The following is a 23,774-nucleotide window of genomic DNA, read 5'->3' as shown; positions in this document are numbered from 1 at the left end:
ACATGTTTCGTTGCCATACGCTCTTGGCAACTTCGTCGGGGCTGTTGGGGATTCAATCTTCACCTCAGTCCATTATTCACACCCAATCTAATGGCTGCTTTCATCCAGCGTACCAGCAACCACCATCATTGAAAGAACATGCGCCAACTGGTCGCGTTCCACCTTGCAGACCGCAAATGTCAGTCCCTGTCGCGCTAAGGAGTTTTCTCCGCACTCTCTCTTCCAGCACGAACGAAGAGTTAAAAGTGGCCAGTGACATGCCTGCTTTTTTAACTTGAGAATCGTCTTTTCTTTGCATGGCTGGGGTTGAGAAAACACAGAGAGCTATTGAATTTCAGTGTTGTCCGTCACTCACTTATTTATGTTGTTTGACTTTTCACCTCTAAAGAACTTTCACACATACCCTTTTTGCTTTATGGCTAGAAAGTGACCGATGATGATAACGTGGGCATACTGGCGAGTACCATCTAGCAGCCCTGTGGGTTTGCACATGTGAGGTGCTTTCTAGCCTTTTCACACATTTTTCCTAAATTTTTCTCATACTTTAAGTTTTGCATGTACATTAATTTTTACCTGAGTGGGATATGTGTCTGATGTGGTTATTGATAAATCTTTTTTAAGTTGAGCAGTAACGACTAATCAGTTCAAGGATTGTTAACCGGAACTGTATTGGGAGATTTTTTTTTTTTTTTTAAAGGAGTAAATAACCCCCAGGAGTCTTGAAAAGAAGTGTGGTGCACTGCTCTCCGGGTCAGACCTATTATTGTTTATATGTGTACCACCCTTACCCTGACTAGAGTGGTGCATTCTGCTTGGCTTAGGTGCATACCCTAGCCAACCAGAAACCCAATTTCTAACAGACACCATCAGGACAGCTTTCACACAAGCTAAGGTTGTTCCATCCTAGGACAAGTCAATCATGGCAGAGATGTGTGGCTAGGGATCATCAGGGCACTGATGCCCTACTGGTCTCAACTGAAAGAGCAAATATACTGCATCTAAAATGTCTTGTGAATGGTGTAGGCTAGCAACACCCTTGGACCAGTTCTGCAATCAGGGCACCCAGCTGGAGAGGATGGGATGCATCACAGACCATAATGTTGCACTCCAAAATCTTAAGATACCCCAGGGCAGAATAGGGAGTTTAGGTTTGCCACAAGATCTCCGTATGTGTGTTTTGAGGACCCTGTAACTCAAGGCAGGCAGTTCAACCTATCCACTAGAAGTTGAAGAAGGTTTCCTGGAATCTGACCTACCCAGGGATCTCATAACTAGACTGAAATTGCTACTAGTGCTGTGGCAGTTGGAAGGGGGTTCAATAACAATGGTGACAACAGCTTCCGCAGTGGGCTTCTGGAGGTCTCCGCTTTAATTTGTGATGAATTAGAACTGCTGTCATCAGTCAGGTTCAGCATATATATACAGAAAAGGAACCATTGATAAAAATACTTTGGGCACAAATTGGAACACAGTTCATTCCAGCATGCATTGGTATAATCAGGAAGTGGTGCTATTCTTTACTACTTGACATTACAGAGGTAGTCATCCAACAAAGAGGAAGGCTAGCCTAGACTTGCTTTGAACTCCACAGATAGGAGGTGGTGTGCAAAGGCTTTCTTTAACCAGGTAATTTCCCAGGTAGAGCAAGAAAGCTTTTTTTCTGGGTGAGATGATTAACAATGGTGGTAAAGCTGGTTTGCACTGGTAGATGCAGATTTTTAACAAATGGTTAGTCTCAGGCCTCTGCGGGAAATGTGTATTGGCTGTCATACAGCCTATTGAATTTATTTAAGATTCTGACGAAGAGAGAAGCAGCACACAGGAGGAGAGATAGGAACAAAAGATTTGAGACCAGTTTGGAACTCATATTCCTTTTGGTGTGCCTAAACCTGGGGATCTCAGGACAAATATGACATGTTTGTCCTGACTCTTCACGTTTTTGAAGGGAAATGAAGCATCCCAGCACTTGTTAATAATCTGTATTAGAACATTGGAATGTTGGGAGCTCCATTGAAAACAATGGAGTGCTCCGGGCTTATAATGGCTGGTATAAGCCCGGAGCGCCAACATTCCAATGTGTCTTTGTTCACAGCTCTGGCTGTGAACAAAGACTTCAGGGAGCCGGAGGGGATTTGAATCCCCTCGCGCTCCCTGAAGGCTTCGTTTTGTTAGAACATTCTGCCCTCTAGTGGCAGAATGTTCTAATAGCCTTATAACCCTTCGTAGCAGGGCTATACTGGCTTTTAAAGTCCCGCTGCTGTTGTTAAAGTCCCTCGCCTTCGGCTCGGGCCTTTAACGCTGCAGCGGGCCTTTAACAGCCAGTATAGCCCGCTACGGCGGGCTATAAGGCTATATTATAGAGAAGGCAATACTAGTTTCCCTCGACCACAGCAAGCCACCACCCCTGTAATTGATGTAAATCGTAGAGGGGACCAAGTTGTGGTAGGTCGTATCGCAAATGTCAGACCCGGCCCTTTTTGCAGGTTTATCCTCTGACATTTTACCTTTTGCTTCCTATTTTTCTGAGCCTGTTTTTGTTTTGTTGGCTTTAGGACTCTGGGCAATTTTACCACCGCTGATCAGTGCTAATGTGCATATGCTCTCTGTCTTAATTGCGATTCTGATTGGTTATCAACGATTGGCATATTTGATTTACTAGAAGGTCCCTAGTAAAGTGCACTGTGTTTGCCCAGGGACTGTAAATGAAATGCTCCTAGTGGGCCTGCAGCACTGATTGTGCCACCCACATGAGTAGCCCTGTAAACTTGTCTCAGGTCTGACATTGCTGTCTGTAAGTGCAGTTTTAAATTACCATGTTAACCTTGCAAGTGCACCCACTTGCCAGACCCTAACCTTCCCTTTTGCTACATGTAAGGCACCCCTAACGTAGGCCCAAGGTAACCCCATGGGCAGGGTGCAGTATATGTAAAGGGTAGGGCATGCAGTGGTGTATTTTACATGCCTTGATAGTGAAAGACTGTCAAATTTGTTTTTCACTATTGCAAGGACTAGCTTTCCCATAGGCTATCATTGGAGCTGCCTTGTAATATCTTACATTGGGAACAGCTAGAGATTTGGAGTTTAGGCTTTCTGAGCTCAGGAATTGAAAACACATATTTTAGTAAAGGTAGTTTTTAAATTGTGTGTTTGAAAATTCCACTTTAAAAAGAAGATATTTTCAAGATTAACCATCCTGTGCTGCCTCTGCCTGCCTGTGGAATCAACATCTGGTTTAGACTGCCCGGGGCCTGTTTGTGCATTCACTCTAGACAGTCACTGATGGGCCTTCCTGAGCTAGAGTGGTTGGAGGACCTGTCACCTGCACCTGAACAGGGCTTTGCCTGGCCTTTCACAATGCTGTCTCCACCCCCCTGGAGTGTGTCTGGAGCCAAGATCAAGTAGGACCAGACCTTGTGCACTACAAAGACAAACATTTGAAGAATGCCTACTTCAAAGGACAAAAGGGGTATAAGTATTGGACCTAAAACCTCAAGACTTTTAAAACACTTCTGGATCAAGAGGAACCTCTGCTAAGGAGAAGAACTGTGAGGAGTACTGCTCCTTTGCTGTGTGTTGCTTTGCTGGGTTGTCCTGCAATTGACGCTTCTGCTTTAGAGAGCAAAAGGACTGGACTTTGCTTTGTATTCTGCTTGTGAAGTTTCTCCAAGAGCTTGTGTATGCTAGCCTCCTGTTAAGAAGTCTCAGGGCCAGCAGAGGCTTCACATGCAGCATCCCTGAACTCCACTGCTGGGAGTTCTGAACTGCCAAGTGGTGCCAATTCTAGTTCTGGGCTCTTGGAGGTTGTTCATGCTGCAAAGATCTGCTTGACACCATCAAAATCGACGCATTGCCATTCCAGTGTCTGTTTTTCCAATGCAGCACCGCCGTGCAAGAGAAACTTCTATGAACGGTCACCGTGCGGGCGAAGAAATTGATGCAGCTCCTGCTCGCAGCTGAAGAAACTACCGCAGCCCGAGTTCAGTGCACCATGTCTCCAAAGTCCAAGACGAGCGTTCTAACTCTGATGCAAGCCCTGCTGTGCGGCTGACAAGATCGAAGCATCGTGGGACTGTCTCAACCAATGTTCCCTCTAATTCTTTTCATCTGTGTGAGGCAGAGTAAGGTCTCTGTGCACTGCAGCAAAGGCTATGTGTGCCAACCGCACTTGTAGAGCAGGGCTTTAAGTGGGATGAAAAAACTGGGTGTCTCTCAAAGGGGCGTGACTGATACAATTAAGGGTGTGGCTTAAAAGCAATTAAGAATCATCAATTAAAAATCTGTGCTTAGCATAGTGCGCCACCCGACTGATATTTTGCTTCTTCTGTCATTGCATCCAGATATTTAATACAAGTAACATTACACCAACAAAAAGCCAGGGCTATTAGCGTTGTCAACGGTTGTTTGTGGCATAAAGTTGTATATAATATTAAAAATGCTTCTGCTCTTGTGGTAGAGGTTGTGGCTTGATGCTCGAGCTGCGACTTAGGAGATGGGTTTTGAGTCTCGGGTCAGATTAACATCCTGTGATTTTCTGCAAATCAATTAATCTCCCCATGAATACAAATAATTAAATAAATCATGTAAATTGCTCCAATACCTTTGGGTTCAGTTAGCACTATATCAAACTTGCTGCATTTCTTTTCTAAATGCAGGGCTGAAAGAATTTATGTTAAATGCAGCCCATGACGGATACTGTGATCAGGGGAGCAACTAGACCCAAACTTCAGGGGGGGCTAACACTCCCAGCCAAGGCTGGCCCAAGCACTGGTCGCACCCTATGCAACAGTGGCGCACCCTCCCCCATTTCCTCCTACTCCATGAATTCCCTCACCACCACTCAACAATGCACCTCATCTCTCTATAGCACCTTGCTGACAAACATTTCATTTTTTAATAGCGCTACTCCTAGTTTACTCACACTCAGTTCTGTGATCTGCATGGTACACGTTTTTTGTAGCAGGCACATTAACACTCTGCGCTGTGTGGGTCCACGGAGAGGGCGAGAGCCACTTCGGGGAGGCCCCTCGCTGAACACAACACATGGGCCAGCATGTGGCGATACTTGCACAATAAATGCCCAGAGACAAACCCTAAACTCTGCCCTGCCAGCAGAGTTTTGCCACTCTACGTTTCAACAAAAACTCTGCCTTCCTCTGCGTAGCTGAGTTTAGCGGTGTCTACCCCTTTTCTATGCCTACGATATTTTGGATGTATTTTACATTGACCACGAGAGAGAGGACCCAGATTGTAGAAACAATATACACTGCGTGATTTTCAGAAGGACACAGCAGAGCTGCAATAAACGCATTTAGCTGCAGGGTGAGTGACTAAGCGGAGATGACTTCTTGTCTCTGAAGTCCTACTTGTTTCTGAGTAGCCAGCAGGCTGCTGTCTGGCTAGCAGCGTGCCGGGCTCAGCTGCCAGGGTTAATTTTCCTATAATGTATTATTTATACAGCTGTGAGGAGCTGATTGAGAAGCCGCTTGTGTGGAAAGATCGAGGGGTGTGTTTATGAGAACATAGTCGACCCATGTCAGCCACTGACCACCCAGTCGCCAGGCCCCTTGTGATCTAGTAAACTAATGAGGCACCAGCAGGGGGTTATTCTGCACAGTATCACTGTGTGCTGAAGGGGTTAACTTGTGTTTGGTCTTGAAGTAGCCAGGCATTACAGGTTTGAAATGGTGTGAAAACAGTGCCGCTCACCATAAACCCACCATATTCCTCCTCCACCCACCCCCAGGGACTAATGTACTTGCAGGGGGTTCTCCATCAAAGTCTCCTTGTGTGCTGTAGGGGTCAACTCTTATCCTAAGGGTCCGAGAAAGCAGTGCTTTGCAACAATGGTCACTGTTAACCACAGACCATCTCATCACCAGGCCCCCTGGGATTCTAATAACTAGTCATGCACCGGCAGCAGCTTCCCCAGCCCATCTGACATGTGCACTGTCATAAGAGTAGGAGCATATCCGTGGAAATATTGTAGTCTTGCTTATGTGGAACTATGTGCCAACCATCATAAAGCACTAATCAGTCTTGTAGCCAGCTGCCCCCAGAGGCTTACTGAACTAGTGATGCTCAAGTGATGTGAGTCTAGACTCACTGTGCTGCTGTCGGGGCTAAATGTTGGCAGATAGGAAGAGGAAGATGGCAGTGCACTGCACACTTGTGTGAAAATAGATGCGGTGTTTGTGTGGAAACAAGTGCCCTAGGCGTGTGCTGCACCTGCCTCACCCTGCTGTGCAGAGTTTAGCTGCTATGCGGAGGTTAGCTGTTGTTCTAAAAGAACCAGGGCGCCAGTCATGCTCTGCAGACTTTTTGGGAAACAGAGGTAGTGAAAACTAGGGCTCCGGTTTTGCGTTACACTTGCCTCGCTCTAGTGTGAAAGGGTTAGCTGCTGCGCAGGGTCTAGCTTTTGTGCAGGGTTTAGCTGCTGTGCTAAAGAGAGAAGGGCACTAGTTGTGCTCGTGGACTTGTGTGGAAAAACAGGTGGTGAAAACTAGTGCTCGGTCTTGCATTGTACCTCTCTCGCTCTGCTGTGCAGAGGTGAGCTGCTGTGCAGGTTCTAGCTGCTGTGCTAATGGGACCAGGTTGCTAATAGTGCTCTGTAGGCTAGTGTGGAAACATATGTAGTGGAAAGTAGTGCTCCGGCCTTTCGCTGCACCTGCCCCACTCTGCTATGCAATGCATGGGATAGCTGCTGTGCAGGAGTTAGCTGCTGTGCTAAGGAGGCCAGTGCACCAATCATGCTCTGCAGACTTGTGTGGAAACAGATGTAGTGAATACTAGTGCTCAGCCTTGTACTCCACCTACCTCGCTTTGCTGTGCAGGAGTTAGTTGCTGTGCTATGGGGACCAGGCCGCTAGCTGTGCTCACAGACGTGCGTGGAAATAATGAAGGAGTGCTTGTGTGTCAAAAGAGAGGCGCCCAATAACCAACCACTGACCTCCTTATCCCAGCCCTTCCAGTGAACTAGAGTTGCACCTACATGTTGTGCTACCGAAGGGGTTAACTATTGAAGCACTTTTAGCCCTATGGGCGTTGCAGCAAGTTTAAAAGCATACGTGTGTTTCAGGATCCAGGATCATCTGAAAGCACACGTTCGTGCTTTTAAACTTGCTGCATTTCTTTTCTTAATGCAGCACAACTGTGGGGCTGATTGTACGCCTTTTGAAAGTATTTCTGTTAATCACAGCGCCCATCAAGGGCTGCATTTAAAATAAATACTTTCAAAAGGCAAACAATCAGCCCCACAGCTGCGCTCTATTTAGAAAAGAAATGCAGCAAGTTTAAAAGCGCGAACGTGTGCTTTTTCAGATGCTTGTTTGTAGACTTGCTGCCTTTCTTTTCTAAATAGAGCGCAGCTGTGGGGCTGATTGTTTGCCGTTTGAAAGTATTTATTTTAAATGCAGCCCTTAATGGGCGCTGTGATTAACATAAATGCTTTCAAAAGGACCACAATCTGCCCTGCAGCAGCGCTCTAATTAGAATAGAAAGGCATGCAAGTGCATGAGCATTTTCTTCCTTTTGGCGCAGAAACGCTCTTCCGGGATGTGCTGTGTGTGCACGCTTCACACACAGCACTGCGCGCTCGGGAGAACAGAGGTGCGCGGGCGCCAAGGCGCGTACCTTACTGGGAACAGTGGTCTCCACACAAAATCTACAAAGCATGAGGAGGTAGGTAGTACCTGCGAAGGTGTTTCATTCACTATAGTCAATATGGAACAGCCATTTGACCCAGAGATTTGATGTTAATCCACAATGACTTCTCAGTGAGAAGGAATAGAAAGGTTTCCTGCTCCTTCTGGAGAACAGGCTCTTGTCCGAGAACACACCATCTTCCATCAAATGCAACTCATTCAACACCACAAACCTATTTACTCGACTGATTTTTCGCTTTCTATGGGAAATCTTAAGTATCTTCTCTTCACCCTTTGCACTCTCCTGTCAAGTGGTCATCGTATTTCTTCTTTGAGGCTCCCTCTTCTCTTCATCTGCTCATCCATCTCCTGCTTTTCTAAGTCTCTTCTGTAGGACTCCCGCCACTATTGTATTTCTCTACTTGGGTCATTTTAAAGCTCGCAACTAATATCTCTTCGTTTTCAGGTTTTTATTCTTTATTTCTGAAACTGAGATTCAATTGGTCGTTCTAATTCAGTGAAAATACAAGATTTCTTTTTATCCACAATAGCTATACCATCATAATCTTTTATTTGCCAGTTACTTCCATAAAAGTACACACATAAATACAGTTCACATAAAAACAATAACATCAATAAGACTCCTTAACACCTTATTAAAATCATTGGATCATAACTTGTGTAACAAATCGTAAAATCATCGTCATAAACAAAGGTGAACAATCCATCTAGAACCGCTCAGACTAGTTCTTCATGCAGCAACACGCTTCGTTTCAGAACCCAAGAAATTTGATCACATCACCCCTATTCTACGTTCCCTTCAATGGCTTTCTACAGAGGCAAGATACCAATTTAAAACAGCCTGCATCACGCACAAAGCTCTACACTCCTCTTTGCCCATACATCTAACTGTGGATCTAAAAATTTCCGGTGCTAATCAATAGTCTAAAAGTGCTTAGCCCCTACTTCTTGAGCCCCCCTCCCTCCCCTCCTCCCCACCTTCAAGAGAGAACGTTATATGTCCCAATCCTTTTATGGAAGTGCCTTCAGATTCTGGAACATCCTCCCCAGAACATTCGCATGACCTCATTTTACGTGGCCTTCAAAGGGACTACACAACTCTCTTGCCACTTTTGGTTAACGTCCCATACTTTCATACCACCTTTGGAAGCACCTCAGCCTTCCCCTGTTCTATTTATTGATGAACATTACATGATACAGTGTTGCTTGATATTGACTGCTCTTCACTATACGCTTGTGTTACATACCAAGTGCTGAATCTATTTTACAGCACTTAATGCTCCCAAGCCTAATAAGCGCTATATAAAATCAGAAAACGTAAGAAATAAACATCATATCATATTACATTCAGTTGATTAGTGCTTAAGAGCGAAAAGAAGAGTTTTACTAGTTCAGCGGTTACATTACCCTCTTCGGCTCGTGCATGGCCAGATTTTTAAGTTGCATATTTATATACCGCGAACTCGACCCGAAGGTATTGGAGCGCTTTGCAAGAGCACTGTATGTACATTACACATTCAGGCACGGGAGATTAAGCGATTTGCCCAGAATCACAGGATGTGGACGCAATCCCGAGGCTCGAACCCTGGTTTCCAGTGCCAAAGTCGGCAGTCTAGCCGATGGACCACATCCTCTCCCCAAGTCAAGTCAAGATGCAAACATGTGCCGGCATTTCCGAATAAGGCAGAGATCTCCCGTCTTGCCTCCTTTAGGAGGTTTTTAGCACTCAAATACCCTCTGCATTTTCATCTAATCTAGATAAGGCTGGGCGATACATTGAGATAACTAGCCCGCACTGATTGACAAGTTACAGGGACTCTTCCGGAAGGAACGTGAAGCATTGCTGCCTCATAACTCCTGCGATTGGTAGGAAAAAAAGAGCCGCCCGGAAGTGACTGCCACTGCACACCCAGAAGTGCGTGATACGCTGTGCATTGAAGGAAGGGTCCATTACATCGGTGTGATGAGAGTCTAACTCCGATTAGAGGAAGAATCAATCGGCGTCCCTAGCAACGACGCGCGTCACGTGACTTATACGCCGGGTCACGGTAACTATTTATGTACGCTCCATGAGCCTGCGTTCCTCCAGTGTGAGGTCGGTTTTGAGTGACTGTTCCGGGATGTGCTGTGTGTGCGCGCTTCACACACAGCACTGCGCGCTCGGGAGAACAGAGGTGTGCAGGCGCCCAGGCGTGCACCTTACTGGGAACAGTGGTCTCAACTGTGGATTGCACCACCAAGCTCAGATTCAAAAGTAATTGGGTCCGTCCAATGTTTGTTATTGTTAAGTTTCTTTATTCTTCTTTTGTAATAAAAAACAGCCAAGCAGCCAACACATTTCGTCCAGCTTCAGTGAACTTCATCAGGGCTCGTTTTTACTATTTGATTTTCTATGACTGTAAGTAATTGCAATCATGCTGTACTGTTCAGTATGTTTCCCACGTTTGAAATGTTACCTCCTGTAGCCAGGGCAGGTCATTAATGCTAGGCTCCTGTGCTGCGGCCACTACAAATTCAAATTCGGGACGCCAAGGATCTGCATCTTCTCCCAGATGATCATCGTGGGACTGTGGCTCAAGAAACCGATTCGGCCTGTTTGTTGCCACTGCATCAATCTCCAGTGCGCCCAGATTTTCACGCATCCTACCTGTGCGACAGGTTTCCTGATGCATCACTTGCAGACCAGAACTGTCTTGAATTTCAACGCATCGCTTCCCCCTACAGTCTGGATTTGAGGCAATACTTCTCCTGCGTGCAGCAGAACTGACGCATCGCCTCCCCAAGGACTCATGAAGCATAGCATTGCTGTGATTTCCAATGGTTCCCTCCTCTGCTGCAGTTTTGCCTTGTGGATTTTGACTCATTTGAGGAACTTTGTGTCAAATCACAACCATAGAGTTCTATTGACAAAATAGCTTGAAACCTTTTAAAAGTCATATTTTGAGTTGTGTAAGTTGGGTTTACGTTGTTTTGGTCTTGTTTAGTTTGGATAAAGCTACTTTATTTTTAGGTCTCGCCTAGCGTTGCTGCGCACATGCGCAGCTCGCTCGGCGAGATTTAATGCAGATGAGTACTTTCTGAAAAGGGCTTGAAGCCCCACCCCTTATTCCCATTGGCTTGCGTCACTGTTTACGTTAAACGGTGCGCCGCCATTGGAAAAAAGCTTTCCAGGGTGCCTCCTTTTCGCTTTTTTGGCCAGCCCACCCGGACTGGCTCCCCTGCTTCACGGCTGCCGTGAAGACTTTTCTTATCTGCTTGTTTATTTAACAAGCAGATAAGAAAAGGCTTCACAACAGCTGTGAAGAAGGCACGGAGCTCAGAGGCGCACAGGGTCACGGGGAGGACAAGGCAATGGCGAGCGCTTTTTCCTGTTCTTTGTGGTACGGACGTTATACAGAAAAACTTGGTTTTTTTTGCTCTAAAGATGCGTGGTATAACTTCGTCTCCATACGAAAACATTACAACGTTTGATGTGACAATGCTCATGGTTTAATCTCTTCAAACATTGCCCTAGGACTCCTCAGGTGCACGTAAAGGTTTTTCTTGGCCACCTGTAGGCCGATGATATGGTGAGTTTGTGCCTGACACAAACATTGCAGCTTCTTTGAGACTTCGCGACTATCGAAGCGTAAACAACTCTAGTATACTTGGCGGAGTTTTTAAAACGGATACTAAGTTCATTTAAAGTTTAATAAAGCAGAACAGAAGTTCATTGCCAAGTTAAAAGATTCAATTTTAAATCGATTGGGGGTTCGTAGAGATGACGCTATGTTTTTGTCTTCCGCGTGTTCCAAGTAGCCGGTGTAGTGGTTAGCCCAAAATCCCGTGACTCTGGTTGGCCCCAAGTCCCGTGATGCGCGTGTCTCATGACGTGGCAAGAGTCGATTGGCTGCATTCTGGTCGCTCCAGGTGAAGCGATTGACAGTTGAGGTGACGGCCAGGTCAGTACACGTTCTTGGGTTGATGGAAGACGGCGGAAGTAGGGCGACCCGAAGGGCTTATGGAGCTCCTAGTGATGGCGGCAGCATCGACCTCGAGAGGTTCCTGCGGCAGCCACAGACTGTGACCCGAATCATTAGGGCGGTGAGGAACCATGAGCATAAAGAATCATGTTACGTTCGAGAGCAAAATCGGAAAGCTTTACGCATTTAGAGTCGTAGTTTTCTCTTTGCTGACACAGTTAGAAAATGTACGTTCAATTGCACTTTCACTTTCCCGTTTCCTGTCATGATCCGAAGTTAGACAACTTGTAGAGCAGAGGGTGGGGTTACCACGCTTAAGCAGCAGAGGATGTTCTTCTGTAGGTTGTTATCCGCTGCTAGAGGTGCATTGGAAGAGCAGTGTGTTGGTTCTCGAGCTGGAGCAGCAGAGGATTGGTTGATTTCCTCTCCTAGAGGTGCATTGGCAGAGCAGCGCATCAGTCCCCAAGCTGAACCAGCAGAGGATATTCTTCTAGGGTTGTTATCCGCTGCTGGAGGTGCATTGGCAGAGCTGGACCAGCTGATGGTGTTCTTCTATGGGTTGGTCCCGCTGCTAGAGGTGCATTGGCAGAGTGGCGCATCAGTGCCCACGCTGGAGCAGCAGAATATGTTCTTATACTGGTTGGTATCTGCTGCTAGAGGTGCATTGGCAGAGCAGTGTGTTGGTTCTCAGGCTGGAGCAGCAGAGGATTGGTTGATTCCCTCTCCTAGAGGTGCATTGGCAGAGCTGCGTGTCAGTGCCCACGCGGAAGCAGCAGAGGGTGTTCTCCTTGGGTTTGTACCTGCTGCTCGAGGTGCATTGGCAGAGCAGCGCACCCGTCCCCACGCTGGAGCAGCAGAGGGTGTTCTTCTGGGGTGGTTATCCGCTGCTGGAGGTGCATTGGCAGAGCTGGAGCAGCAGAGGGTGTTCTTCTGGGGTTGGTACCAGCTGCCAGAGGTGCATTGGCAGAGCAGCGCATCAGTCTCCACTCTGAAGCAGCAGAGGGTTCTCTGTGTACGGTTTGGGTCCTCTGCTTAAGATGTGTGAGGGTTTCTGTAGTGCAGTGCAGATGGACTGCTGTTCAGGATTGGGGTGCATTGCCAGAGCTGTGCTTGCCAATCTAACTAACCCTGACCAAATTGTTCCTGGAAGTCTGGTTTACAACACCTGCCCTGGACCTCATCCGTAAAGTAACCACAGTCCTGTGCTGTTTCCTTCCCAGACTTCCTCGTCCATCCGGATGTTACCTAGTGTCCTTCACGTTTCGTTTTTATTGTAAAACTTATTGTAAAATATCAGATAGTAAAAGCAAATCAGATTTGTATTGTATTGCCATTTACATAGCTCCTTCCTACCCTTGGGAAAGCCCACAGCGCAGTGAGCTGGTCGAATAGTGGTTGGGCTGACTGAGCCTGTCATCCTTCAACGGTCTATTAAATGGGCACCTTTGAGCTGGGTGACCAGCATTGATTTTTAACAGACAGTTCATACAAAGTCCATAGAGAAGGGCAGTCCTATGTGCAGCTTCTGTGTCGAGAAAGGCAACCTGGGAAGGCAGCACCAGGCCGCCAGCAGCCGCTAACAAGAATTTGCAATGCAATAGGTCTCGCATTTAGGCGAGTTTCAGCTATTAACATTGCAAATAACAGTGCCTTTTATTTTTGTTTTCGTTTTTAAGGCATTGTCCTTTATAATGCCAATAGCTTAAACACGCGTAAATGCAAGACCTATTGCATTGCAAATGTTTGTTCTAAACTGGTGTAGTGTTCGATTGTGTTTTCTCTGTGCTGCAGTGTGTTATGTACAAATACTTTACACATTAATAAGCCTGCTACCAAGGGGGTGAGCAGGGGTTATCTGGGCATGTAACTCCCTTATCCTAACTTGGACAGGATCCCTACTTGGACAGGGTGCAAGCCACTGCTAACTAGAGACCCTCATTTCTAACAGCGACCCACTATGATTCTTTTGTGAACCTACGAATTAGTACATTGGTCAGTTCGCAAAATACATTCACAAAATACAAATGCACTTGATAAAAGTCGCTGCTCAAATTGCAACCCAGTGAAGCCCCAACAAAATCCCACTTACAGACACTGGACTCATAACACAATACATTTTGGAATTTATAAATAGCGAGTTGGTATTATTCACCTTTTAGGAATCAGAAAGTGCACTGTTTGTACATGGAAATCTAGCATTTAGCACTATATATTACCGTGAAAAGATCCCTGGGGTCCATTACGCACGCCAGGACACATTTTCGGGAAAAAAGCACAAACCACAAGTGCCGCCTATGCTCCGATAATAGGATTTTTACTCAGAATAGACTTGAAATTATATGACATGGCATAATATGGAGAATTTCGCATAACAAGAGTAACATGAAATACTGGAGAAAGCGCAGGAATAACGAAAATTGCACACGGGCCTACCAAACCGAATGTGTGAGGAGGAGGTGTCCGGGCAAGAGTGCGGAGGCTTTCACTTCTCTGAAGCAACTGAATGATACCCTCTCCAATTCTTCGAAAACACTGCCCTGCCAGCTCTCTTGCCCCTCCTCTACTCCCCATAGAGAGACATTTAAGATATCATGGAGAGTACTGGACAGGGATACATTTCATGCTTTCCTGCAGTACACAGGTGACCACTGCTGAGCACGAAGAAGCAGTCACTGGGCGCACCCAATTACCGAAGTGGACAAAAAAGAAACAAACGCAGGGATGATTAAACAGGAACACGGACAGACACAGTGACTGCCTGTGAGTAACGAGCTTCCTACCTGTCCTTCCATCTGGACGTGTGTGGGAAGTAGACCAGCTCTGCCCTCCGTGGGCGCATATTTCACGCTGCCATTGACTGTGTTCGCGCACATCAGCCGTGATTACCGATCGGGTTTCTCTTTCAGAGCCGCGCGCCTTCGTGTGTTCGCAGATTGTTTGCACGCTCCGTCTGTCACCAGGGCGCGAGACCCGCCGCGCGGCCTTATCGCTCGTGGAGCCGAAGTGCATATTTAACATTCTCCCTAGACAATGGGCATGGCCACGCGCCCGCCTGAGATAACGGGCGACTCTGCACAATGGGCCTTTCTGATGCGTGCGCCTCGAGACGGCTCAAGAGGCCTCTTATCTAAACAATATCAAATGGAATATCCATAATGTCGGCAATACAAGGAGGGGATTATTTCTCACGTGCGTGCATATTATCATATGACAGCATTATATGCGATGCTGACCAATTCCCCAAAGATGATGGCGGTGGTTACTATTATCTTTAATTTAATAATGTAGTTGTTGGTGGAACCATTCTTTTGTTTACCACTCTTCTGTAGTGCTTCTGCACTAGAGAAAGACAAATGGGGCTTTAAATAGAAGGGGGGTGGGGGTAGGGGGGCATGGCCAGTCTCTAGTTGTCCAGTCTTCCTCCACACCTCCCCACCCGTGCCCTATCAGAGACATAGTGGCTGAATGTGCCAGGAGGCGATACAGAAACAAGTAACCCTCCACACATTCATTTGTCCAGCTACCTTTTATTTCCAAGCAGGGGTCTTTTCGAACATGTCTAAATCTGATATTGTATATATTTGTATGCATCTATATCTACATCACTGAAAAAACCATAGGTTTCACACACGTTATAGTTAGGAATTAGCATTTAAAAAACCTTGCAAATTCACTGAAAAAACCATAGGTTTCACACATGTTATAGTTAGCGGAAATTTTACTGATAAAAAACCAATGAAATTCCCCCGTTATAGTTAGTGCAGGCAACTATAACTCACGCGACCGCAATCCTCTGCTGATGCTAATACTGTATTTAGACACTTATTTGCCCATGTCTTCTTCCATACATTTTTAGCTATACATATATTACAAATATTTTTTTTTCATAAAGACACATATGTCATCAGCAGAAGATTGCGGTCGCGTGAGTTATAGTTGCCTGCACTAACTATAACGGGGGAATTTCATTGGTTTTTTATCAGTAAAATTTCCGCTAACTATAACATGTGTGAAACCTATGGTTTTTTCATTAAATTTGCAAGGTTTTTTAAATGCTAATTCCTAACTATAACGTGTGTGAAACCTATGGTTTTTTCAGTGAATTTGTACGGTTTTTTAAATGCTAAGTTACTTTACGCCATTCGTGGCGTGCGCGCCCACTTTACGCAGTTAGTGCCGTGCACGCACGGTGGGCACGCGGTGCGCTACGCGCACCGCGTGCCCACGTTACGCTTGATGGGCCATGTACGCACGATGCGCTTCGCGCACCGTGCGCACATGGAGGACATATGATGCACTTCGTTTTGAAAGGTAATATTTTAATTTTTCGTATATTTTATAAGCCATGCACAAATGGTGCCCTTCGGGCACCATTTGCACACGGGGTGGAGAGAGTGTGGATAATTTTTTTTTTTTATTATTTTTTTTTAAAATATTTTAGTTTATCTCATCTCTAATAAGCCATGCACAATTGGTGCCCTGCAGGCACCAATTGCACACGGGGTGGAGAGAGTGTGGATAATTTTTTTTTTTTTTTAATTTTTTACCGTACGTGTACGGTAAGCGTAATCGGCGAAATTACCGAAAAAATAAAAATTCCGTTTTTGGCCTTGGGGGATCTTTGGGGACTCCCTCAACATGGCTATGTGTGTGGGAGCTGTCTAAACAGCCCCTTTACATGTTTTTGGGCTTTATATTTTAGAAATCACTCTCAGTGCGAGAGAGAAAATGGCGGCCGCCGCTTCCTGGTTTCGGCCGATTCGAATGTTTACTAAGATCTAAGAGCCAATCAGAATCGCGCTCGCGCACGCCACCGTACGCGTACGGTAAGCGTACCGTAAGCGCACCGTAAGCTGGCTCAGATATATATATTGATTTAAAGGCTATTTTCTCAGAATCTACTGAACAGATTTACACCAAACCTACAAAAGGCACTTCCTTGACCTGAGGACTACCTCTCTGCCAAATTTCTAGTAATTCTGTTCAGCCGTTCGGGCTGTAGCCCTGTCTAAAGGTCCTATGGAAAAATGCATGGGAAAAATGCGTTTTGGGACCCCCCTTTTATCTCAGCCCCCGCTTGACGAATCCCCCCGAGACTTTCAGGGTAGGAGCGGAGCGTAGCGCCCCACCTATTTTGAAAAATTCGCGAGGATTCGTCGACCGGCGCCAAAGTTATTCAAAATAGAATGTTGCGGATTTCCTATGGAAACGTGGTCCTAACTATAACTACCTACTGGCGACCGCCAGTAGGTAATATGCATATATAGATAATATATGCACACAAAATAAAATATACCCGCTGCATTCAGTCTTGTACAATAATTAAAGGGGAAAACAAAGGGGAAAACTGATAGAAGAAATTACACTGAAAGTGAGTCTGAAAACAATCTTTTATTATTATAAACAAAACAAAATGGCTACCAGTTTAGGTAAAAAAAATACCATTCTACAGTGTTTCTTCCGACTTAGTTACTGAAGTTTTATTGGATAATTTACCGAAGTTGTGCCACTGGCACCGAAAATATATGTTGAGTGTGAGTGTATAATAAGTTTAGATGACACTGAATTAATCGCTTGGCTCGCCGACCCTCTGTGCTAATAGATAAGGAGCAGGAAATCTTTTGTGAATGCCTGGAAAGAGAAGTCGCCAAGGTCACTAGAGAAAAGGTCGACTGCATGCATCTTTCAAAAGATGGCTACTAATGAACATCCTGGACAGGGTCAACAGAAAAGAAAAGGAGCTGCATTCTCCATTTGCAAATGAACAATCTTTGTGATGAATCGGGTACCATTACTTAATATTATGTGGATGAACTGGGAGCTGGAGCACTAGGGCACGCGGCAGAATATTCATTCTCAGAGAAAGTAAGGCCAGGACTGCAAGTATTGCCCCAAATCCAGGTGATTGTTATTTCTCTTACCTGAAAAATTACTTTTTTGTATTTTCACGGATCAGCCCAAACATGGATTACTAATCCATGTGGTAATCCTAATACCACATAATCAGGGTCTTAATTTTTTTTAAACACAAGTATAAGCAAGCACTGGCAAAGCCAATTGGTCTGGTTTTGGCCGCCAGACTTCTAGAAATTCTTGTCCTGTTTTGTCATGATTTTTGTACAACTTTATTGTTCAAGAGGCTGTCGGGCTCTCATACATTTAAAAACAAACATTGATTATTGGCAAAAATGTGTTGGTCTCAAAAACCTAGACATTACCATATTTACTCATTACCACTAAAGGGAACGACATTATGTGTGGATTTGCTCCCTGTAAAAGAGCAGCATGCCATAAGTAATAGTGAAGCCAGCCAATGGCTGAAATGGGCGGACACATTGCCCCTTAATGCATGCTGGAGTGGTTGGAAGAAAAACGTGATTGACACAACAACTGTCCAATGGATGAACTCTGGCTGAAAACACCTATAAGAAAGTATGTTACACACATAATTTACTACTACTTTAAATGCCTTTTGTGAATACCGAAAGTCGTTAAGTTAGGATTTTGTCTCAGTTTAGTAGTAGTAAAGTTAGGAGTCCTAACTTTACTACTACTAAATGCCTTCTGTGGATACCAAAAGTAGTAAGTTTAGGATTTTATCTCAGATTAGTTCTGTGAATCGGCCCCTCAGTTGGCTAATGTCCCTGCAGCATGAACAGTGAGTGTATGTGCGCACAAGTAAGAAATAGAGACCAACCGCTGACGATTTGCAGCCCCATCTCTTTAAAGTAGTGAAACAATTAGACTTCTGCAGCGCTCTGGTATAACCTTGAGTCAATAGGTCTGAGTCAAAAAAACAGAATAAAATAAATTGAGCAGTGCACTAACGTAGTTGCTTCAGGGATGTGGTTGTATTCTCTGGATGTAAGTTCCACTCCCAGTCAGATAGCACAGTGGGGTAATTTGGATGCTGCACAGATGTCCGTAAGCGACATAGCATATGTTTGAATCACAGTTAGGCTATTAAGTGTGTTGAGGTGTTAGGTAAAAATGTGGAGGAAGTGTTGGGAACCGTGTGATAAACATGCAGTAAAATGGCGGTCCACAGTTTTTCTACAAATTATCTGCTTTCAGCCTACTATTGAACTGAAAAAAGTGTTCCTTCTGCCCGTGTAGTGCGTGCATTTTATGCTTGTACTGAGGTGGCTATAAACACACATAGGAGCAAGTTTTGCTGATTCTGAGCGCTCGCCCGGCTCTAGTTATTAAAAGGGTGATTAATCAGGTGTGCCATAAATTATTAGAACCTTGTGAAATATGGCTGCCCTATCTAGCGTTCTGTGACTAACGCTTCTGTGACACCAGTGAATACCCTCGCCCACCATGCGAAAACAATGGGACGTCCCACAGCTTCACTACTAGTGGTGTATATGGAGGTGGACTCATCCCATTGTGTTTCTTCTGTACGTTGTATCGGGTTGGTGTTTCTGGCATGTATAGTTAAATGTTAAATATAGTTAAATGCATCAGCTGACAATCAGGGCTGACAAGTTATTCAAAAGACAAATGCATCACCTGTAAGAACTATGTAAATAAAACCTGTAACCAGGAGTAACGCCATAATAAAAAAGGTAGCTTAAATCCCTTCCTGTTAAAAGTCCATGTAAATGAAATCCTAAAAAAATCCTTCAGAGCCCAGCTGTTTTGAAGATACTCCTTGTTGCTCTTGGAGTATAAAATCATTAACACAATAGCATGTAATGCCTTGATGCACTGTGCAGTCTACTGAACCGGCTGCAGCCTGAGGACAGATGCTTCTGGTTTCAACATGCCCACAACATGGCCGATCTACACTGGATTACGAAGGACGTCTGTTCTTTCGGAACAAGGCTTTAACCCCTTCAGTGCCCCGCCCTTTCCCCCTCCTGTGCCGGGCATTGTATTAGCGGGCGGGGTCCATGACGAGATAGTCTCGTCATGGGCACAGCGCAACCGCGCTCCATGACGAGACTATCTCGTCATGGGCATAGAAGAGGTTAATGCCATGGCAGTAAATGAATAATCCGTGTAAAATCTGGTGTGCAAATGCAGGTGTGATGAGGCCTACCACAGTCCTGTTGATTTGGGTGCTCTTGGGTTGTACTTGCCCAATAATGACCCAGGAAAACCATGAAAAGAACAGGAGTGCTCACGACCCAGCTGTGTAAAGAATCTCATTTCCGCCTGGCGGACGCCAGGAGTGAGGCTCCAGGGATGAAGGGACTCGTAGCCCTGGCAGAGTAGAATAATATCCATCGAGGCGGCGCTTTCATGACAGTGTTGTAAATGGAGGTGCCGGATCCCTTTGTTACTTTCACCAACATCCTGGGGAGCAGGCATACTTTGAATATCCAAAAGTGCTCACTCCCTCTCCATCTGCAAGCCAGAAAGGACTGATCCGCAAGAATCGACAGTGGGGGGCAGATGTGTGTGTGTGCACACTTCATCAAGATAAACAGACACACACAACTGAAAAGCAGAGAGCGCTAAACACAGCAGCCTTTGTATATTCAAGCCCTTGCTGGGCATAGAGCAGGCAACTCACATGGGGCTCTGCACAGCAGTGTAGTCAGGGTGTCATGGACCCTAGTGGAGGAGCACTGCTCCCTTTCACTGTAGAATTATAAAGTACAGCAATAATCAGGGTTCATTGGGCCTCTGTGCCCCTGTGCTACTGCACCTGCCGCACCAGTTGAAGTCAGGCCCTTACATCTGCACTCACCTGCATGCCCTGAAAGGTGGGGTAAAGAGACAATGTGTCCTGCAGCCCCTAGCCTGTTTGTTGCACAGTGGGCTGCGTATTGTGTAGTAGTGCATCAGTAGTCACCTAAGGCAAAGTTTAACAAGCTGCTGGGCATTGAACTGACCGCAGACGAGCAGAACGTGAAGCCTCGCCCATGACCACCCCAGAGCACTGCCTCCTCTGGCCCACCAGCCAGCCACCCCCAGCACCCTGCGCACGGAGCGTGCCAGGGACAGAGGAAACCAGGACCGGATCACTGGGGAAGGGATTACAACCACCAGCCTGCCTGCAACACTGAGAGGAGCCAAGCAGAGACGGAGGAGGGTAGGAATTCAGTGGGCAATAACATGGTGACAGCAACTGTACAGAGGAGCACATGAGCAGGCACAACAACAACCCACAAGGGAGAGAAAGGAGTACACGAGCATGCACAGCAGCAACCTAGGTGGGAAAAAAGGAATACACCCACGTGCATCAATAACATACATTGATGAGAAAGGAATTTACGCACAGCAACGACTTGCACTACAGAAAAAAATTAACACAAAGGAGTGTGGGTGAAGGAGCAGGATAAGAGGGGAAAGTACGCACAGGTGCATGTCTCAAAGTAAAAAAAAAACAGCCGAGAGTAGGAGGAGGGCACGAGTGCTCGCTTGTAAATAACAAAGAAGTTCACAGATAAAATGATTGCTTTGCCAATGGGATATCGATCATATAGAAACACATGAGAAACAACAATGAAATATTATGCTACAACCAATAGAAATGAAGAAATAGTAGGTGGCAGGCACCCAAACAAATGAAAAATAAGGACGGAATGTAAGTCACTTGTAAGATTTATATTAAATACAATAGATTTCACAAGCACAGCGTAAGCACAGTGCAGGAAAAACCTACCAAGGGCAGACAGGAAAAGAAAAAACTGAACGAAAGAATAAAAAAGGTAACAAGGAAAAAAAGAAAGAAGGCAAGAAACTAACAAATTAAGAAAGAAAGAACAATAGGATTGCGTAAATAGAGCATACTGATTGTATATAAATTCAGAGTTCATGTAAGCTGAAGACAGGCAAGATAGAAGGGTGGAAAGAAGGAAAGAAAGAAAAAGAATGGAGGAAACAAGGAAAGAAGAAATGAAACAAAGAAAGAAGGAAAAAAGAAGGAAGAAACAAGGAACCAAAAATTAGTGAGAGAGAGAAAGGAAGAAAAAAAGAAAAATGAAAAGAAAGAAGAAGGACAGAAGTAAAGAACGTAACAAGAAAAGAAAACAGGAAAGAAAGAAGAAAGGAAAGAAAAAAGAAAACATAAGGTAAGAAGAAAGGAAGAAGGATATAAAAGAAATAAGAAAGAAAAGAAGGAAGGATGCCAGGAAGGAAGTCATGAAAGAAAGGAAGGAAAGAATAAAAGATTGTAAGAAGAAGAAGGCAAGAAAGAAGGGAAAAAGAAAAAAGAATGAAAGAGAAAATAAGAGGAAGAAGGCAGGAAAGAATGAAAGAAAGAAAGACAGAGTTGCTATGACATATAGAATACACTGATTATATTATATTCGAAATTCACGTGAGTTTATGTGAAATAGCAAGACCACTTCAAAGGAATTGACAGCAGAATAGCAGCAGATCATATCTGATAAAGCTGGAATGTGTCCTGTGGTCACATCAATAAAGTGTCCTGCTATCACATTAGGCTCTAAGCACAAATACAACACTAATGTAATTATAATCTAAAAAGCAAACCATTGGTACTAAAGGGAACTACCTCATGTGTGGATGTGATCTTGTGAAAAGCGAAATGCAGTCACTCAAACTAAAGTTAGCCAGTGGCTTAAGTAGGCTGACACATTGCGCCATGCTGTATACTGTAGTGGACAGAAGCAAAATGTGAATGAGGCAACCGATCGATGAATGAAGAGAGGTGGCTAAAAACCCCTTTTAGTAAGTTTATTATACATATTGTTTTAGTAAAATCGAAAGGTCCTGGCTAACAACAGACCTAATACAAATTAGGATCGCAGCAGGACAGGGCTTACAAGTCTGGAGAAATGCTTTCCCCTCAAGCGGAGGTTTGACCTGTCATAGACACTGACAGTCAGCTGCAAATGCCCACTTGGCACACAAAACCCCTTGGGTCTCGTCACAGTGTTTTCCAAAACAAAGCACCCTGTGGCGTGGGTACAGGGAGAGGGATCAAACGCCCTCGGGCAGAGGCCGCAATGTCAGACAGTGTCATCCTCCCGATCTGGAGGCCAAAGACAGTCTCATCTCCTGACTCAGGATCCCCCAACACCCGTCAAACACAATACGCTCTGGAGCGCAACTGAGCTTAGGTCCCCTGGTTACAAGCACATGTACCTCGGACTCTGCAGGCTTCCCCTGCACTCCTCGAATTCCTTACATCCTGGCACCTCAGATGGCTGGTGATCTTGTGCACACACTCCTCTTGCACAGCGAGATTATGGTGTATGTCAGGATGGGCCTTGTTCCAACCACAATCACTTCCTCGTGTCTCCACTACACCCTTTCGATCTTGTGGAGACAGTAAGATCAGTTGTGTCCCTGGGATCTTGTGAACAGGAGGCAAACTCACTGGCCCTTGGAGAGCTCTTCCAGACCAGGCCACGACAGCTGGTACTTAGCTGCAGGCCAGCAACTTCCTGGCAAAATCCACCACGTGATAGTCGCCTTCTTGGAGCAAGACAAGCCCCAAGTCCCCACAAGTCTGCAGACAGAGCAGTTGCAGTCCCTTCTGCCCTAATGATTCCCTGTGCCGATGTCCCAGTATCGAATCAGTGTAGTACGGTTCCTCTATCAAGAATCCACGGATATGGCTGCCCCCGTGTAGTACGGTTCCTCTATCAAGAATCCACGGATATGGCTGCCCCCCTAACACCCAGTTATGAATTAGGAGAAAGGCTGCCAGGAACACAGAGCCCCACACATCAAAATGCTCACTTTCCCAAAGTGACACTTCTAGCACCGTAATGTCGAACTCCTTCCCATTACCGGAGAGGATTCACCATTATGAACTCTTTGATACCAATTACTATACTGTTACATTTCTGCCTTTAGGAAATAATGCTAACCAGCTTTTCTCTAGACCCCCTTATGCTAATCTAATGCGAGAAGCAGGCCCCATCGTACCAAACACACCATCCAATGTTATTCACAACTCTTGCAGGTAACACATACACGCACCTGCCCAACTTCTTCCCAACACTGCACCCTGTTACCAGAGAGAACTCCGATATAGTAGGAGACACACAGAACCTTGGCACGTACCTTTCTGAATGCCAAACTGAGTAACAGTAACCCATGCACAAAGACCCCACCAGGACAAACCTCTAACACAATTAGTGAGCTACCTCTGTGGATGGCACAACCAGTGCAGCAGGCCCACTAAAAATACACGCCCCTGGTATAGGTCTTACTCCCTGAC

General features: G+C 45.4%; 1 protein-coding gene across 2 annotated transcripts in view; it reads right to left on the bottom strand.

Annotated features, from left to right (window-relative positions):
- Positions 1 to 23,774, bottom strand: part of FAM135B (family with sequence similarity 135 member B) — a 1,149,009-nt gene that overhangs the window by 1,043,802 nt on the left and 81,433 nt on the right. The window contains exon 1 of one of the 2 annotated variants that reach the window (XM_085604873.1): positions 14,404 to 14,575. The exons of the other annotated variant lie outside the window; for it this stretch is intronic. The gene's annotated coding sequence lies outside the window, so the exon portion shown is untranslated. Of the gene's footprint in view, positions 1 to 14,403; positions 14,576 to 23,774 lie in introns of those variants that run through there. 2 annotated transcript variants of the gene reach the window in all.

Source organism: Triturus cristatus, chromosome 5_1 (genome assembly GCF_964204655.1).
Source record: "Triturus cristatus chromosome 5_1, aTriCri1.1, whole genome shotgun sequence".
Lineage (NCBI taxonomy): Eukaryota > Metazoa > Chordata > Amphibia > Caudata > Salamandridae > Triturus > Triturus cristatus.
Note: the sequence above shows the minus strand (reverse complement) of the source record. Positions and strands in the feature narration are given on the sequence as shown.